Below are 17,481 nucleotides of genomic sequence, written 5' to 3' on the forward strand. Positions count from 1 at the left end.
CTGAATACTGATTAAATAGCTGATTAAATAAATATCTAACATCTTCTCTTATTTATGTACATTCAAATTATGGAGAGATTAAATTACTAATAATCCCAAGACCATTTCAGAAAACTTTAGCAGATTCAAATTACGGAAAGCAAATATTGCCTGGTTCATTCTTGGTCAGTTCTTGCAAAGAAGGATCATTTCGGATTTATAAGACAAATAATCTATGTATTAAAAATATTTAAACCTATTATTGAGAAAATTTTAATTTTACTTTATGCACTTCATATTATACTGGAGTAAATTTCCAAGAAGTTTTATAAATCAGAACTCAAATAATAAAAGTTTTCATATCAGATATGAAATCAGTCATTTCCGCTAATCTTTTCTGCAGCGTAAAAAATGAAAATCAATTTTACTTCTTTCTAATGACCAGTCAATGTTCCTATTAACAACTTCAGAAGATAGAAAATTCGTGATAAACATCTTCTAAACTAGCCGTAATCGTTGTGTATCGATTTTCGTGTAGTTAAAGTAGACATGTTTATTCTAGAAGAACTTCTCTAGAACAGCTTCTTTTGCAGCTCGCAGTTTAGATTTTTTAATTAAATATATGTCTCTTAAAGGCAAGTTTCAAAGGTTACACATTATCGGTAAAAAACACGTTAGCGCCTGCCATTTCGCTTCTCGCATTCTTGTTTCGTACAAAAAGGCACTCGCTGTTCAATTAATCCTTTTACCAAGTCCAAATTCCTCGGCATTCTGAATTGAATAGCGAAACTTTGAGGAGTTTCTGCATGATCGCCGATAGAGACTCGATTTTTTTTCCTTCGCCGACAGAAAGTGCTGGGGTGATTACCACCGACTGGATGTTTCCAATATTAATCAGGGGCCGACATTGTGGAGTGTTTTGCTGGGGAAAAGTCGTCTTAGAGTAATTAGGGGAACTTTTAATTAGTAAGCATACAGCCGTGAAAAGTGCCGGTGCCCGGATTGTAATTACGGTGTCATACTCTTCACAGTTTGATGCGACTTTTCGAAGCAGGGGCGTTGCCGACAGAAAGAAGGAATAAAATATTTTCTCGTTGCTCTGTAGGGGAAGAGAGAGAGAGAGAGATGATGATTAAAAGCATTCGTTCAGTCTCAACGTGTGGCCCGCATTTTTCTCCATTCCTTTGTTTCTCTTGAGTCGCCTAATCGCTTTCTACATCCCCGACTGCATCCAAGACTGCAGCACCCACTTTACATCAAGCAGTTTATTAAAAAATTCTCCAATGTAAAGAAACTGGAGAAAATGGATAGGATTGAACGAAAATTGTGCGCCAGAAAGAACGCTTTTATAAGCTTTGCATTGTTTCTTTGTCTAAATATCTCAAATTCTTTGCTTTGGTAGATCTTCCTCGTATGGATAATAACTGGACTTTTTACGTTTTCTTCTCAACTGAACTCGTGAAAAATAAATTAACGAAAACCTAAGAACCCGTATTATATATGCTGCTGGCAGACTAGCGGACAGTCCTATTTTGTACAGCACACGGTATAACGTAGAGCATTTTGATTGTGAACTTTGAATGTATACTTGTCATACTTTTAGAAAATAAAGCAGTTTGTGATGGAACAATATTTCAAACTCATGTCTGGTTCGTACAGCAGACGGTGTGTACAGCCTTCTAATTCTAAAGGGTATTACTTAGAGCATATACGTGTCTAATCTCTCGAAAATAAAGCACCAGGAGAAAAATACTTCCAGTATCCAGAACACAACATCTAGCATCCACACCCTGACATTAGTTTACATTCTGACAAATTAAATTCACATTATGTTTTTTTTTTCAGTCACGAATTGCAAGAAAAACCTACTTGTTTGATTTTTTGTTTCTAAAAATGGCTCCTATCGCAATCATTATTGAGAAAAACATTATCTGAATTCCAGACGTCTAAATTCAATTAATGCCTGGAGATGGATGCTAGATGTTGTGCGCTGGATACTGTTTTTGTCTAAGAAAGATTGTGTATCGTAGAAAGAGTCGGGTATAAATAAAGTCGATTCCGGGAGACATTGACGTCACCGACCCAGAGAAAGGCTCACTCGCCGGGGACAGTGCACTTGCCCAGAACTCAAAGTGACCCCAAACGTCAATTTCAATCAAGTGAAGACAACTGTCAATTCGTGATTACTCAACGGGAATGAGTAATTGTGTTAAAACAGATTAAAAAAGATGGAAAAGTATAAAACAGATGAAAAAGTGTATGGTGAATTGTGGACCGAAGAAATAAGCTTTTTATTTTAGTACACTAAAAAATCTCGGAAAACTCTGAATATACAAAAAAGCTTTCCGTAATACACAGATTCGTACGCCCTCAGCAGTTTTCTGCTCTTATCAAAAACCTTTCCCGTTTAGCAAGAAAGTAAGAGTCGACGCATGCGCAGCTCACACGGCAATTTAATAGTCCAGCACCAAATCCAAACTGAAACTTTCGAAAGCACGCAATGAAAACAAGTGCTGACTCATGTATGCGAAGTAACACTCATCAAGGGGATTAGTAGAAGTTTTGTTCCTCGCATGAATTCACTGAAGATAATTTTAAAGTCTTATATTTTCTTGCTTATGTATCGTCATGAGATTGAATTTGAAGCTATGTCACTTATTTTTAAGTACGAAGTGCAACTTCTCGACGCATGCTCGCGGAAGGAATACAAACTGAAATTAAAAACCAAATAACTGCCGAGAGAACGCCATGTAAATTCGTTGCGTCGCATAACTTGTGTAGGTAATTTACTTTTTTCTTGGATACTTTTCTTCTTTCTACCAAATGGGTAATTTTTGTTGGCAGAATTTTATTCTGTCATAAAAATCACCTTTTTGGTGACCAAAGCCTGCAAAAGACCACCACCGACGAATAGGTAAGTCGCTTTGCAACTCTACTTCTTTAAAGAGATTTAGTTCATATAAATCTCGTTAAAAAAAACTATTTTAATCAGTATCATTTTTTCGTTGTGAACTATTGCAATTTGAAAATATTTTACATTACATAGAACACATATTTAAAGTGCAAGTGTGTCTAGTTTTATTCTGTAAAATTTATGAATTGAAGATTATAAAAAACTTTAAATAAGTGTTATTGTGTACTTTGTTTTTATGTGTCAATCTCGGTTAATATTTGGCTGAACATTTATGTATCAAGCATTATGAATTAAATGTTATAATATGCAAATTGCAGGTTTGATAGTTCGTCTTTAAGGTTGCATGTTTTCATTCTCTTGTAAACAGTGTAGCTAGATTGTATGAAGTAAAAAAAAAAACTATCTCTTGTAATTAGGAACATAGTGCTTCAGTATTATCTAAATGACGATATCTCTTTAAATATTTGCATTAGCGAAACGCTTTAAATTAGTTAAATGTGTATTAATTTCTTTAACAACTAGATACATATATGTATTTAAAAGTGTCTTCATTTTTTTCGTTTTACGAGCCTCAATTTTACCAAAAAAAAAAGACTTAATAAAATAATTTTGTATTTTTACACCATATTAAAGTATTTGACTTATAATTTATATGATACTTTGATTTATAATGTATATGATACTTTGATTTATAATTTATATTATACATGAAATATTATTTATCTCAGCAGAGCTTCATTAGTACGATTTATTTTAGTTGCAATGTACCTGCCCTTAAGGGAAAGAAGCTGCAAATATAACAAACAAGAATTATTTCTCAATAATATATTTTTGTATATATATGAAATACACAAGCAATGAATAGCAATGAGAAAAAGAAAATTAAAAGTATCAATTATTAGAATAAAGTTGAAAGGTTGAATTCGGAGCTCATCAGCCGTGGAAGATTCGATAAATATGGTCAAAAGACCAAAAGATATTAAACTATTTACTAAATAGAGAGTGTTCAAGCTCCAAAATATATGCATTACATTGGGCCAAACGCACCATATGCTAAACTATATGCAATAAACAAGAGCTTAAACCTAAAATTAAAAGTGGGGGTTTTTTACCTCGGCTAAATTAAGAAACAAGTTCCTAAAATTTGTCTTCCTCAGGACAGTACCTATTGCATGCATACTAGTTTAATGTAGGACAGTCAGGAGGAATGAGTCAGTGGCAAAAATGGAACAGCTGCATTTACATGCCAAAATAAAAAGTAATATTATTTCATGTCACTGTTTTAAAAGTGATAATTTTTAAAAAACTATGTTATTAATATACAATGTACATATGGGGAGAAGACGAGGGGCGTTCACCACGCAGACTGTGCTATTGACATTTTCAGGAGGTTGCTTTTTCAAGGGGGGGTTGGCGCTTTTCATAGCGTTTTATGGGTGCACCATCACTCTTGTGGTGGGGGGGGGTGGATTCTCGTATATATGAAATGGAATAATCATGTAATAGAGTTCAATGTTTTAATAAATAAAATATATATTGCATTTTGCGCACACTGTCAAAATAAAATCAGTAACCTATTTTGAATACGTCTTTATATTTGTGATGAGCTGGAAAAGGGCAAGAACAGAAGAATCAACCCGAATGGTTCCAGCAGGGGGATTTGGTGTCATATTTAAATTCATCAATTTCTCTGTTGGTACTTTTCGGTACACTTTGTTCGTCAGAGAAATTGACTTGAGGTGAACGAATTCCGGAAAGCGAAGGGTAGGTAAGTCCTGTCAAATTTTATCCGAAGATAAAAGCTATCAAGTTTGATACAAGATATGTTTTTAAGTTCTGCATTAAAAATACAATATGTTGATAGTTTTGTCTTGAAAATATTGAGAGAAAAACTGAACTTTAAGATTGTTTAACAAACAATCCCCACTTTTCAGAAGGTACCTCCCTTCCAATTCCCCGACGATTTTGTGATTAGGAATGAAACTACTAGATTATTTCATAATTTTTCAAAAATTTATAACTGTGCATATGTTATGCTGTTAACCATGCTATTTGTCATTAGAAATTCAAAAAAAAAAAAAAAAAATCCACGAATGATTCTAAAATTGCTTGCATTATTGCTCTTAGATATGAAAGAATTGAAACTGATATGGTATGCAATACTATAATAAAGAATTATATTTTAGAAAAAATCACGGAAAAAGGATTCCGAAATTCTCGGAAACGTTTTTGAAAATTGTTTGGAGAATTCCGAAATACTCGGAAACGTTTTCGAAACTTTCATGAACCACAGCTGCACAGAATACTCAGAAACATTTCTGGAAATTACGGAAAGAGGATTCCGAAATACTCAGAAACGTTTCTGAAAATTACAGAAAGAGGATTCCGAAATACTCAGACACGTTTCTGGACATTACAGAATGAAGATTCCGAAATACTCAGAAACGTTTCTGAAAATTACAGAAAAAGGATTCCGAAATACTCTGACACGTTTCTGGACATTACAGAAAGAGGATTCCGAAATACTCAGAAAAGTTTTTGAAACTTTCATGAACCACAGCTGCACGATATACTCAGAAACGTTTCCGGATTTTTTTTTTTTTTTCAGTGTAGTTGCGTTTTTGGGACTTAAATTCGGAAATATTCCAGGGAAGAGCTCCGAACTCTATCCCGTCCCCTAACTTCATGAAAAATAGATAATAAATGGTTCTTTAGGATTTTAATTTCGAAAAAAATTTCAGAAAAGTGCCTACTGTTCCCTTTCACATAATTTTAAAGATCGTATAAAATTTCGTTTTTAGTGCTTAAATTTCAAAAAATCAGGGTGAGGGTCTCTGAACATTTCTTGTTGTCATCAAAGATAGCCTGCTAATTCTGTTTTCTGAACTTAAATTCATAAAAGTTTCCATGGAAGTACCTATTATCCTCTTTCCCCCCACATCATTAAGACTCGTACACTGTAAAAAAAATCCGGAAACGTTTCTGAGTATATCGTGCAGCTGTGGTTCATGAAAGTTTCAAAAACGTTTCTGAGTATTTCGGAATCCTCTTTCTGTAATGTCCAGAAACGTGTCTGAGTATTTCGGAATCCTCTTTCTGTAATGTCCAGAAACGTGTCTGAGTATTTCGGAATCCTCTTTCTGTAATTTTCAGACACGTTTCTGAGTGTTTCGGAATCCTCTTTCCGTAATTTCCGGAAATGTTTCTGAGTATTCTGTGCAGCTGTGATTCATGAAAGTTTCGAAAACGTTTCCGAGTATTTCGGAATTCTCCAAACAATTTTCAAAAACGTTTCCGAGAGTTTCGGAATCCTTTTTCCGTGATTTTTTCTAAAATATAATTCTTTATTATAGTATTGCATACCATATCAGTTTCAATTCTTTCATATCTAAGAGCAATAATACAAGCAATTTTAGAATCATTCGAGGATTTTTTTTTTTTTCTGAATTTATAATGACAAATAGCATGGTTAACAGCATAACATATGCACAGTTATAAATTTTTGAAAAATTGTGAAATAATCTAGTAGTTTCATTCCTAATCACAAAATCGTCGGGGAATTGGAGTGGGGGTACCTTCTGAAAAGTGGGGATTGTTTGTTAAACAATCTTAAACTTCAGTTTTTCTCTCAATATTTTCAAGACAAAACTATCAACATGTTGTATTTTTAATGCAGAACTTAAAAACATATCTTGTATCAAACTTGATAGCTTTTATCTGCGGATAAAATTTGACAGAACTTACCTACCCTTCGCGTTCCGGAATTCGTTCACCTCAAGTCAATTTCTCTGACGAACAAAGTGTACCGAAAAGTACCAACAGAGAAATTGATGAATTTAAATATGACACCAAGTCCCCCTGCTGGAACCATTCGGGTTGATTCTTCTGTTCTTGCCCTTTTCCAGCTCATCACAAATATAAATACTTATTCAAAATAGGTTACTGATTTTATTTTTACAGTGTGCGCAAAATGCATTATATATTTTATTTATTAAAACATTGAACTCTATTACATGATTATTCCATTTCATATATACGAGAATCCCCCCCCCCCACCATAAGAGTGATGGTGCACCCATAAAATGCTATGAAGCGCCCCCCCCCCCCTTGAAAAAGCAACATCATATACATTATAAATCAAAGTATCATATACATTATAAATCAAAGTATCATATGAATTATAAGTCAAATACTTTAATATGGTGTAAAAATACAAAATTATTTTATTAAGTCTTTTTTTTTTTTTTTTTTGCTTTTGGTAAAATTGAGGCTCGTAAAACGAAAAAAATGAAGACACTTTTAAATACGTATATGTATCTATTTGTTAAAGAAATTAATATACATTTAACTAATTTAAAGCGTTTCGCTAATGCAAATATTTAAAGAGATATCGTCATTTAGATAATACTGAAGCACTATGTTCCTAATTACAAGAGATAGTTTTTTTTTTACTTCATACAATCTAGCTACACTCTTTACAAGAGAATGAAAACATGCAACCTTAAAGACGAACTATCAAACCTGACAATTTGCATATTATAACATTTAATTCATAATGCTTGATACATAAATGTTCAGCCAAATATTAACTGAGATTGACACATAAAAACAAAGTACACAATAACACTTATTTAAAGTTTTTTATAATCTTCAATTCATAAATTTTACAGAATAAAACTAGACACACTTGCACTTTAAATATGTGTTCTATGTAATGTAAAATATTTTCAAATTGCAATAGTTCACAACGAAAAAATGATACTGAAGAAAATAGTTTTTTTAACGAGATTTATATGAACTAAATCTCTTTAAAGTAATAGAGTTGCAAAGCGACTTACCTATTCGTCGGTGGTGGTCTTTTACAGGCTTTGGTCACCAAAAAGGTGATTTTTATGACAGAATAAAATTCTGCCAACAAAAATTACCCATTTGGTAGAAAGAAGAAAAGTATCCAAGAAAAAAGTAAATTACCTACACAAGTTATGCGACGCAATGAATTTACATGGCGTCCTCTCGGCAGTTATTTGGTTTTTAATTTCAGTTTGTATTCCTTCCGCGAGCATGCGTCGAGAATTTGCACTTCGTACTTAAAAATAAGTGACATAGCTTCAAATTCAATCTCATGACGATACATAAGCAAGAAAATATAAACTTTAAAATTATCTTCAGTGAATTCATGCGAGGAACAAAACTTCTACTAATCCCCTTGATGAGTGTTACTTCGCATACATGAGTCAGCACTTGTTTTCATTGCGTGCTTTCGAAAGTTTCAGTTTGGTTTTGCTGCTGGACTATAAAATTGCCGTGTGAGCTGCGCATGCGTCGACTCTTACTTTCTTGCTAAACGGGAAAGGTTTTTGAATATAGCAGAAAACTGCGGAGGGCGTACAAATCTGTGTATTACGGAAAACTTTTTTGTATATTCAGAGAGTTTTCCGAGATTTTTTACAGTGTATAAAATTTTGCTTTTGGAACTTTAATTCCAAAAAATCTGGGAGAGAGGCTTCGAATCCAAACCTTTTTCCAAAAGTTCACAAAGATGGCCTATAATTGCGTTTTCAGAAACTCAAATTCAAACATTTCCCGGGGAAAAGACGCCCGAACCTCTTTTCTTCCCTTAATTTTAACAAAGATTGTCTACAACTGAGCTTATTTAAGACCGATCATTTTTATCTTCGAAAAATTAGACAGCATCCCTGATCCTCCTTCCCGGTCCCCTATCGTTGAAAAATGTCTAAAACTTCATTTTTAGAACTTCAATTACAAGAAATTTCAAAGGCAGAGTTCCCGAACTTCAGCCGTTCATAGAAGTCTATGAACCTCTTATCCTCCTTATTATCACCAGAGATAGTGTAAACTACAATTTCGAACATTTTCCGGGGGAGACCTACGCGAATGCTAAGACTTACGACTGTAAATTCATATATTTTTTCTCTTTCTCCGTTTACATAAGGCAATTCTCTTAATTTTATTGCTCATATGCTGGTAATGACACCCTCTTAATCCCTATTCCCCTCTCGAGGGATGCGTTCCAAGACTCTTCGCGTAAGTCGAAGTTTCGCGTTGTGGAAAAGTGTTGTCATATGATTTTTTTTGTTCACATACCCAATCATTTTAGACATTCAAACACGTTTTAAACCTTTTTTTTGACCATTTATTAACTATATATTACCGCACAAAATCAGTGATCAATGGTAAAGATATATATAAAAATAGTACGGAACGTAGAGTATGTAGTAATAATAAAGCACTGCACTGCAATAGTACTATACAGTAGATACAATAAGTTACATTTATAACTTAAAAATTGAAGATGATGATTTATCCCGCGCAATGTGATCGTCATTCTAATATATTTTTAAATACAGAAGTTGGCAATTGCTTTTATAACATTTACATCTATGGTTATACCCCTCTTGGACTTATACAGATTGCCTTCTCTTGACTTTTAATTATACGTATGAAAGAGTCACCTATCTACCTAATTGTCGTGCTACCTTCGACCCACTTTCTAGTTGTTCAAGCTTATCAAGAATCTTTACCTTTTCTTAAATAGTCACAAACTTTTGGTTTTTGTTTCCGTCTTCAAACTTTACATGAAACAACGTGCCTAGGTGCCACAATATTTCATCACCTTTCGCATTTGGAATAAATAAACGAAAAATATGAGGAGTGGTAACACATACACACTAACAATGCTATGTTTATAGTGCGGTATGTGGGAACTTGCGCAGTCAGTGATGCTGAAAGAATGAAAGTACATTCATGAATTAGTGTTTAGTAGTCAATAAAAGACCGAAGCTAAGCATCACAATCCTTTTCCAAATATTTTCGATTTGAGATCGAAAAATTCGCTTTAGCTCTAAAATCCGTTGCTCCGGAAAAACTCGTGTTATAGCCATTTCGCGTAAGTCGGATCGCGTTGTAGCGGGAGTCGACTGTACTTTAAAATGTGAATAACATGTTCTTTGAAATAGGTTTTCCACTTTCATGTCCTACGCAATATAAAGTTTTAGTAAAGTGTTATGAAATATTTCTATTCTTGAATTAATAAATATCAGTTCATGCAAAATGAAAAAAAAAAAAAAAAACGCTACACCAAAAGTACAGACAAAATGTTAAAATCTCCTAATTGAGCTCTACACTTAGCAACAAGCCTCAAAGAAATTACATAAAATAAATCTAAATAAAAAAAAAGATACCAATTTTTTAAACTGATGCGCTTTGAAATAGGAATAAAATATAATGTATCAAGAATAAATAACTTATAAATCCATCACAAATTAAGGTTTAAAGAAATCTTTTTTAAACTTTACAGATTTTCAATATTTTTGATCTCTCTTTACAAGACTTATCTCGTAAGAAAGGAAATTTCCCCTTATTAATACTCAAGAGCATCTCCAGCTTGAATCAATCAGGGACGTTGTTTTTTATCCCACTCGTCATTATCGTGATGAAATTAAGAAAGTAAAAGCAAGGATATATTTTTCCAGTTAGTCGAGGCAATTAGCCTTGATCATGAATGTCATAATCAGTTGAGGCGGCAAACTAAAAAGGAGACAGACTAATCAGCCGCACGAAGTATTTGACATTTCTTCTATTCTTTACTTAATGTTGAGATTAATTAGTGTTTGGTTAAGTGTATGTTTCTCATGCAAAAGAGTCACACCGGCTGGAGACCTTTTTCACTTTTTTAAAAGAATTATGCTTGACGTCAACAGTCGGCTTCAAAAATTTCGACTCTAATGTACATATTTTTACTCTTACTTACGCATTTTTGAGGACTGATTGCATCTTAGGAGCATAATGATGGCACGCTTTCGGCAACTTCCTTTGAGTTGATTATTTGATTGATTTTTGAAGCATTTCATTTGCTGTATTTTCTACACTTAATTTCTTTTTTAAGTTTTGAGCTCGGGAAGATTTTTGTAGCTATTTTTTTACACATGAACGTAGTATCGCATTCATTACGCTCAGTGATATAGTCATGGAAAAACAAAAGGATATAATGTGCATGAATTGAAAAGAATAGAGGGTATACGCTGAAACATTAGAAAAAAAAAAGATGATGGGTACTACATACATGAAAACATTTTCATTTATGTAGTACCCTGGTTTTCTACATAAATGAAAATGTAGAAAATGCCGTAAAAGCACTTATTTTCACAAGCCGTAATTTTCGCGAAAATGCAGATATCGGTGATTTTGCGGACTGAAGATTTCGCGAATTTTTATGGACAAAACCAAAAAGTATATATATATATATATATATATATATATATATATATATATATATATATATATATATATATATATATATATATATATATATATATATATATATATATATATATATATATATTAAGCTGAAATATTTCGGGTATCTTAATTTTTTGCGGTTTCGAAGAGTCACGAAAATCGCGAAAATAAGATCCTCGCAAAAATAAGTGAGTAGCTAATAAGATTTTTTTCTGAAAATACGCCCTTAACAACAGGGAGAAGTACATATTCGTCTATGCACTACGTCGTAAAAAGTAATGAAAAAGAGAGGAGAAGATTTAAAAAATACAAACATTTATGACAATCAGATATTCTCTCGTGATATTTAAAAAAATATATTAAACATTTACATAAAATCACACTAATATACTGTCAATAAAATGTACTTAATGCAAATAAAATTTAGGTGAACGACATGGGTCCATTTAAATTTATATTTGTAATTGACTCATGGTTAGGGGAGAGTCGAGACGAGTGGGTCAAATTCATCAGTTTTGGCTGTATTTCCTTAGTTTAGACTCCACAAGAATAAAGCACGTAAAAATCCATTTGCATATTCTTCAGACTATCTAAAAAACATACAAACACAGAAGAATACACAAAACATAATTTTATTTTCATACATACTTGAAAAATTGTAACCTTTTTGTCCCACATCTCTCTCACATGAAAAAAGTAGATCGGTAGATGATATACATGACGGATAGGGATGGGCTCTTCTGGTTCCCTCAAATGATTGTAGCTAATGATACTTTTAATTTTTGATTAATTTTCGCTGCTTTATTGGAGTCATTTTCAGTGATTTTTGTTTTCCTTGTTCTTTCTCATTTGCTGAATGTTCCACTTTACTGTCTGTATAAAAAATACCTGATTCAAAATATTATCAAAATAATTTTATTACACGTGATGTACTTTTGTTTTTGATTATCTTGAAAATCTTTTGAACGTTAATTGAAAAATGTAATCGAAAATAATGACCGGAAAAACACCCTCACTAAATTTTGAGCATCAATATCTTTTTTTTTCTTCTCGTTTTACATTTTTTGAAACTATCCTAAACACTTTCATAAAGTTTAAACATCTTTTCACACGATCTTCTGAAATTCTAAACACAGTTCTTAAAATTATTAAACATATTGAACTTTTTAAATTTTAATTAAACCATTTTAGGTACTTAAAACATTCTTCTGTGTAGACGGGTGCCGTTTCAAGGAGAAAATTCTCCATTAAAAGTTGTCCGCCAAGCCTGCGAGAAAAAGTCGCCAAACATTGTATAGTGTAAAAATCCCAAGCGATCGGTGTTCTTAAAAGTAACTCATTTGTCGGTTCAGTTCAATAAGCACGTTTACAACTTCTTCGCGAAAAGATCAATAGAAGTGAGGCCAGGGACTTTTTTCAAGCAATAAATCCACAATTTTCCAAACCTTTCTTAACACAAAATGCGATTGTATCGAAAAGAAGCTTTTCTCTTTCTTTCAAGAGGTGAAATAGCACAGGGGAACATGAATAGCGCTCCCGTGCTTAATTAAAAAGATCCTAGAATTTAAATTAAGTAATTGAAAACTCGAATCATTTTAGAAAGGCCCTCTTAAATGAGTTCCATGTATTTTTCAGTTAATTTTTACTTTGTGAGATAAAATTACATGCAAGATCATTTTAATTTAAATGATTAGTAGGTATTTTCATTTTGACTATTTAAAAATTGTTTTACCGAGGGGACTTGATTTCTAGAATAGGAAAACTAATGATTGTCAAATATCTGTCCATTTCCTGCATAAGCAGATAACATGCATGTAAGTTTTTAAAATTTAATTCTCTGTTTAAAAGAAGGAAGTTTATTTTATATAAAACAAATAAAAACTCTGATGATTTCGAATGTAAGACTTTTGAAGTTATGTTTGATGACAAGTTTTTTCCCTTGCTTATGTGTGTGTGTGCGCGCTGCGTTTGCATGCACTTGAAAGATTTTAGAAGTTCCGTTCGGCTTTTTGACGTTATAAATAGAACGGAAATAACAATTATTTACAAAGACCCATTTCTTAGCCTGAAAGTAATTCTTGGACGCGGAAATATGTCGTAAGTTTTTATTGTAAATTTTGGCTTATATACGTTGTTTTAAATGAAATGTTTAATTGGTACAAATGATATTTTGTCTTAATTATTTCTAATTTAGTGAAGTATCATTTATAATTATACGTAACCGTAAAGTTTGTCAAAAAATTTCACAATTTCTTGCGAAACATTTTATTCTATAGCTGTAATAATTTACGGTGCGTAGCTTTCCTGCAACACGTCAGATTGGTTCCTTGAAAATTATGTTAAACTGTGAACACATTCTGAAAAACTGTGTTACATGACATTTAGAACCAGTATAAAAGGAGGGGTTCGTTCTGAAAAATCCTTGAATACAAACTTCCCTAAATACAACTTTTTTTACATATTTTTTTTTTATTTTTAACACAATGAAAACTATAGCACATAATGAAGGGTATAATCATAATGACAGGTACCAAACATAAAGAAACATATATAGTAACAGAGAATTGATGTATACATATAAAATGTATGCATATAATTATTTTCTGTATAAGGTATCTAATTAGCGAATGATTCTACATAAGTGGAAATTCAAAAATAGATTAAATACAAAAATTGTCATTAAATACAAGAAATCCTAAAACAGTAAGCAAAGAATACTTTTGAAACAAGTAATGATAAAAAAAAAAGAAAAGAAACATTCAGATTATAATTCCAACACAAAACACTTTAGAAGCCCATTTTGCCGAAAGCCTAGCTCTTACAGAGAACAAAAATATGAAAATGCACCTATTATATTAACCTTGTATAATTTCATGGATGCGTTCATTTCTCCCTCTCGCTAATCTCAAGATATATTAAATTTTCATATGCCCCGTCACTTTCGATAATGTTGTTTAGTTATAACATCAGCAGTTAAATAAAGCTCTGATATGCCGCCATAAAAATTTGTTATGACACCTAACAATCTCTATGTGATGAATGAAAGTTGCATGCTTAAGTGAGTTTTGAAACGTGATTAGCATTTTGCCTGACACTAAGCTCGCCGTTGGTGTTGCTGCTGATTTTCAGTCCTCCTTTTTAAATCATTCAGAGCTACAAGGCTTAACGTTTTACGTTTAACAAAGAATTAATTTTGCTGAAACCTAGTTTAATTTATCTTTTCTATCTGCATGAATCAAGTGTTAATGTATGAAAATTAACTCAAAATTGTGAGGGGTAAATTGCAAATACCTTGTTTTGTGCGGATGCTGGTAGTGCTTTATTCGTGTTTATCTGTTGCAAAGTTTGGAGATTGCTATTTTTCTGAGGCAAAGGACGAAATTTAGGCGCAATTACTGGCAGCTTTTCTTGATCTGAAATGTCTGCGACTTTTAAGGAAATAATAGATGTTGCTCTAAAGTAACTTTTAAGCGGAAATGCGCTTCGTAAGTAACGTTAAGCACCGAATGAAACCTTTTGAACTAACATTCTAAACAAAAATTGATGCATATTTTAAGGTTGAATTGAGAAGAATTCTGTTCTTTTGGGGAGTGAGGTATTGAGATTTGTATGAAAAATTATCATATATGCTTTGTGCTACAATATGATTAAAGTGAAAAAACAACGTAAATAAAACACAAATTGTGAGGAAAATACAGCATATAGCTATTTCAAGGCTACAATGAAGCCTCTTCATCAGTGCAAAAAGCTCAACAACACAACCGGCAACCAATCAACAAACGGCATGTCAACCCCGGACTACGGCAGTCCGGGTTTCACATGCCGTTTGCTGATTGGTTGTTTGTTTCTTGTGTCCTGAATTCCTATTGGATGGCAATCTTTAGTATAAATACCGGTGTCCACGTGGTTGTTGTCAGTTCTCTCGCGACTTTCGGTTGTGTTGTTGAGCTTTTTGCACTGATGAAGAGGCTCCATTGTAGCCTTTGAAATAGCTATATGCTGCATTTTATTCACAATTTGTGCTTTATTTAAGATTTTTTTTTAATCATTGAGATTTATATTTTGTTCCGAGCGCATATTTTAGTTTATACAGCTATTTTTCAAGAAAAACAGGTCATGAATATGTACAGTAATGTTTTAGAAATTGATATAAACTTGTTAATTTTTTGTTATATAAATATATATACACACAGACATATATATATAGATAGATAGGCATATCTATTTTCAACATAATAGTTTAACATGTGTGTGTAAATGATTTACTATTCATTTATTGTATTTTTTAACATCAGCAAGTCATAAAATCATGAACTTCAAATATAAAAGTTTCATTTCATTGGAAAACTGTTAATTTCAATTTGCAGGACATTTTCAGAATTTTTATTACACTTTACAGTAACCTACATCGCAGAATATTGTTTCATCTAAGCAAATGACGCAAATAAACATATAATTGTTTCATAAATACATTTTGCAATACATATTCTATTTTGAATCAAATTGATGCATTTGAACTTTTCTTAGTTATTTTTAAAGACGTATTAGGCAAAAAAGATGGATGTAATATAGGATGTTCAAAATAGGTTTCCCAGAAAGGAGGCACTTTTTCCTAAAGTCAAAAAAAAAAAAAAAAAAAAAAGCAATAAACTTAACAGGTCATTGATTTGTGGAAATAAATCCTGATTTTTGTCGGAAAAAAGGAGAATAGATCAATTTCTTAACTTTTCAAGAGTGAAATACTTTTAAGTCTCGTAATAAACGGATGCTTTAAAGCGACTCGATTTCGGAGAAAAACTCTCAAGGACATAACGAAACTTAAAACAAAACGAGCTGAAAACTTTTTTGTACATAAGAACACAACATGGAATGAAACCAATTTTCTATATTTTTCAAGAATTAATATAGCACCATATACCTGCAAATTGGAAGTGATACTGTTCTTCTGAGGTTACATAGTGTATTATTATAATGATTGTAGAAATATAAATACACTGTTGAAATAATTTTAAAAAATAATCCCATCGAGATTTATATAAAATTATATTATATTTCCCTCTCACATTAAATATTTTTACCATGGGTCGAAACAAATTTCCGTGAAAGGAGGCACTTTTTCTTAAAGTAAAATAAAATAACAATAAACTAAGCAGGTCATGGAATTGTGTAAACAAAGCCTGATTTTTGTCGAAAAAAAAAGGAGAATAGATCAACTTCCTATCTTCTCAAGAGTAAAGTACTTTTAAACCTCATAATAAACGGATGTTTTAAAGCGACTCGATTTCGGAGAAAAACTCTCAAGGATATACGTGCAACTTGAAACGAAACAGCCGTTGCTAAGTTCCAAAAATACAACGGCGCTATTCTGCGTTTAGTAGGTGGATTTTAACAATACCAAACTTTTTTTTTCTCCCGCGCTTTAAAAAATGAAGCTGGAAAAACGCTTAATAGATATCGAAAGTAAGTCACGAAGCGTAAGATTCCTCTGGAAGGAAATAGCTTAAGCGAGCAAGAGCAGCGAAGGGCCCTTAAATCACAGATTTAGGTGCTAAAAATGAAGAAAGCCAGAGGAAGAGGAAGATTTATTTGAGGGTCTCATCGTTTGGTGCACCATTGCAGTTTTGGGATGGTAGCCCACTTAAGAAAACCTGTCATTTATCTCCTATAGAATGGAGAAAGAAAACCAGAAATCGGCGTTTTCTCCAACTCACCATCAGCTAATCAATTTAAAACCCATCTGCTAGCTCTTCAGTCTTTTTCTTGAATTTCCCCCTTCGACTGGCACTTTTTCCCTTTTCCCCTACCTGCTATTAAAGCTTTTATCGATTGCAAAAGCCTTAGGCAGCTCCTCCTTAGAATGACTCCATTATCTCTTTCGGAGACTTGTTCAACACCTTATTACGCCTTTTCTTCCGAAAGTCTCATCCTATAGTCCGGGGAGATTAGCTTCGAACTGTTGCGACGCGGCTTCGTTTTCACTTGATTCTATTGTGACACTTTTTCCCGGGTTTTTGTTCGAAAGTTGAAAAACCTTTCTTCGAGCTGACGGAAGCTTGTGAATCGTCCTTTACTTTCGCTAAAAGTAATCCTTCAACGCGCATGGAAAAATTCGAAGAGCAAATACTTCGTATTCGACAAGATAAGTGTCATAAGCGTCCAATTTCTGAAAGTTTTCTGTCTGCGTACAAACGTTGGTGTATGAGTGTGTATACATATTAAATTAATGCGATATTGTTGGTTAAATGTCAGAAAATAAAATTGAGAAATATAATTAAAACGAAGTTTAAATTAGCAACTGCATTACAAACATAACATAATAGGGGAACATG

The sequence above is a fragment of the Uloborus diversus genome, chromosome 3 (genome assembly GCF_026930045.1).
Source record: "Uloborus diversus isolate 005 chromosome 3, Udiv.v.3.1, whole genome shotgun sequence".
NCBI classification, from domain to species: Eukaryota; Metazoa; Arthropoda; class Arachnida; order Araneae; family Uloboridae; genus Uloborus; species Uloborus diversus.